Here is a 3,435-nt window from a genome sequence, read left to right as displayed (position 1 = left end):
CAGCTTCGTCACCACGGGTAGGCCGCCGTCTCCGGCAGGTTAGTGTCGCCGTGGTAACGTGGCTGGGTTCTGACCCGCTGTGCCGTGTGTCCTCAGCGGAGAGGGAGATCGTCCGGGACATCAAGGAGAAGCTCTGCTACGTGGCGCTGGACTTCGAGAACGAGATGGCGACGGCGGCGACCTCGTCCTCTCTGGAGAAGAGCTACGAGCTGCCGGACGGACAAGTCATCACCATCGGCAACGAGAGGTTCCGCTGTCCAGAGACCCTGTTCCAGCCCTCCTTCATCGGTCTGTCTGTCTGCCTGTCTGTCTGTCTGCTGAGACCAACAGTCATGTGACTAAAATCAGTGAAACTCTGACTGAACTTCAGAATATTCAATATTTCATCAATGAAATTAAACTGTTTTTTTTCCTGTTCCTCCTGGTCCTCCTCCTGGTCCGTCCTGCAGGTATGGAGTCGGCAGGAATCCACGAGACGACCTACAACAGCATCATGAAGTGTGACATCGACATCCGTAAAGACCTGTACGCCAACAACGTGCTGTCGGGCGGGACCACCATGTACCCGGGTATCGCAGACCGCATGCAGAAGGAGATCACGGCTCTGGCCCCCAGCACCATGAAGATCAAGGTGAGGGTCGCGGCCCCGCTCAGGTACAGTGGGCGTCTCCAGAGAGTCTTAACCTTTGACCTTTATCTCCTCCTGCAGATCATCGCCCCCCAGAGAGGAAGTACTCGGTGTGGATCGGCGGCTCCATCCTGGCCTCCCTCTCCACCTTCCAGCAGATGTGGATCAGTAAGCAGGAGTACGACGAGGCCGGGCCGTCCATCGTCCACCGCAAGTGCTTCTAGAGACGCCGTCTGGGTGTCCCCCCCTCACTTTAACCCTCATGGAGAACCAGCTGGTCCCAGATCAGATCCCTGAACAGCTGCAGGACGCCGCTCTTTCAAATTAAGATCCAAACGTATTTCTTTTATTCTGATAAAGGAAGTGATGTCATCTTTTCAGATAAATCTACAGCTCAAACTTCCTCCTCCTGTCGTCACCTTAAAACTGTGAATGTGCCGCTTGTCCTCCATCTTTAACCCCCCCCCCCCCGTGCTCCACCCTGGCCCCGCCCCCTTCCTGTCCTCCATGTTTGTTTGTGTCAAAAAGTGTTTTTATTTTTGATGAATAAAGCTTGAATGTTGTCATCTTCCATCGTCATGCAGCACGTTCACAGCATAGTGATGATGTCACGCGGTTTGATGATGATGTCACAGCTGGAGGTGAACAGGAGGCATGGCTCTGTAAAGTGTGTGTGATGTCACCAACATGGAAGTGACAGATGATTGGCCCAGGATGACAATAAAGAGCTCTCATACAAGATAAACTGTGTTTCTGTTTATTTCATATCAGATTATCATTATTATCATTTTTATGAGATTACCATTATTATAATAATAATAATTATTATTATTATTATTATCATTATTATTATCATTATTATGAGATTATCATTATTATACTAATTATTATTATTAAGAGACAAACCAGACTTCATATTTCTATAAATTACATTGAAAATTATTAAGAGTCAAACTGAAATCACATTTCGTCCGTTTTTGTGTTAAAAAATTATGTCAACACGTAAAGATGTGAGATGAAAGAAAAACTTCTTTATATCTCAGCTGGAGGGGCGTGTCCTCAGTTTGATTGACAGCAGCTGGAGGGGCGTGTCCTCAGTTTGATTGACAGCAGCTGGAGGGGGCGTGTCCTCATAATATTCTACTAACTAATCTATTCACAGTCAGCAGCCGATTTAAAAGCAGAGCAAATATTTAATAAAACAAATTTCACAAAAAACTGAACAGTGAATGTTTTGAAACACTTCATTCATAAAGTTCAAACGGTGAATCACAAACTCAAAAACAATGTGAGGAAACGCCAAGAGAACGAGAGCGTAAACGTTTTAGTGAAGGAGAGAGTCGTTTTAGTGAAGGAGAGTCGTTTTAATGAAGGAGAGTCGTTTTAATGAAGGAGAGTCGTTTTAGTGAAGGAGAGTCGTTTTAGTTTTAATGAAGGAGAGTCGTTTTTAGTGATGAAGGAGAGAGTCGTTTTTAATGAAGGAGAGAGTCGTTGTTTTAATGAAGGAGAGTCGTTTAGTGAAGGAGAGAGTCGTTTTAGTTTAATGAAGGAGAGTCGTTGTTTTAATGAAGGAGAGAGTCGGAGAGTCGTTTTAGTGAAGCGGAGAGTTTTAATGAAGGAGAGAGTCGTTGTTTTAATGAAGGAGAGAGTCGTTGTTTTAATGAAGGAGAGAGTCGTTGTTTTAATGAAGGAGAGAGTCGTTGTTTTAATGAAGGAGAGAGTCGTTTTAGTGAAGGAGAGAGTCGTTGTTTTAATGAAGGAGAGAGTCGTTTTAATGAAGGAGAGTCGCTGTTTTAATGAAGGAGAGAGTCGTTTTAATGAAGGAGAGAGTCGTTGTTTTAATGAAGGAGAGAGTCGTTGTTTTAATGAAGGAGAGAGTCGTTTTAGAAGGAGAGAGTCGTTGTTTTAATGAAGGAGAGAGTCGTTGTTTTAATGAAGGAGAGAGTCGTTTTAGTGAAGGAGAGAGTGAAGTTGTTTTAATGAAGGAGAGAGTCGTTTTAATGAAGGAGAGAGTTTGTTTTAGTGAAGGAGAGAGTCGTTGTTTTAATGAAGGAGAGAGTCGTTGTTTTAGTGAAGGAGAGTCGTTGTTTTAATGAAGGAGAGTCGTTTTAATGAAGGAGAGTCGTTGTTTTAGAAGGAGAGAGTCGTTGTTTTAATGAAGGAGAGAGTCGTTGTTTTAATGAAGGAGAGAGTCGTTGTTTTAATGAAGGAGAGAGTCGTTTTAATGAAGGAGAGAGTCGTTGTTTTAATGAAGGAGAGAGTCGTTTTTTATGAAGGAGAGAGTCGTTGTTTTAATGAAGGAGAGAGTCGTTTTAGTGAAGGAGAAGTCGTTGTTTTATATCTTTTTAAGGAGAGAGTCGTTGTTTTAATGAAGAAATCAAACATTTTTTCAAATGAAGGAAAGTCGTTGTTTTAATGAAGGAGACAATGAAGGAGAGAGTCGTTTTAATGAAGGAGAGTCTCTGACTTCTCATGTTGTTGGTTCTCTTGTTTGTTCTTCATTAAACACTTCAGACGTTTCACTGCAGCAGAAACTGAACCATAAACAGCAAAAATAGAGATTTATATCTATTTACAGCTGATTTAAAGCAAATCAAACATTTTATAACTCAAATAAAAAAATGAACAATGACTTTGATAAAACAATTCCTTCAAAAAGTTCACACACACACACACACACACACACACACACACACACACACACACTCACACGCACACTCACACTCTCTCACACACACACACACACACACACACACACACACACACACACACACACACACACACACACACACACACACACACACACA

The 3,435-nt window shown here is 42.8% G+C and overlaps 1 pseudogene; it reads left to right on the top strand.

Annotated features, from left to right (window-relative positions):
• Positions 1-852, top strand: part of LOC129115420 (actin, alpha cardiac muscle 1-like) — a 1,942-nt pseudogene extending 1,090 nt beyond the window's left edge.
• Positions 853-3,435: the final 2,583 nt, after the last annotated feature.

The sequence above is a fragment of the Anoplopoma fimbria genome, unplaced genomic scaffold (assembly GCF_027596085.1).
Source record: "Anoplopoma fimbria isolate UVic2021 breed Golden Eagle Sablefish unplaced genomic scaffold, Afim_UVic_2022 Un_contig_7479_pilon_pilon, whole genome shotgun sequence".
Taxonomy (NCBI): domain Eukaryota; kingdom Metazoa; phylum Chordata; class Actinopteri; order Perciformes; family Anoplopomatidae; genus Anoplopoma; species Anoplopoma fimbria.
This window is presented reverse-complemented; position numbering and strand designations above follow the sequence as displayed.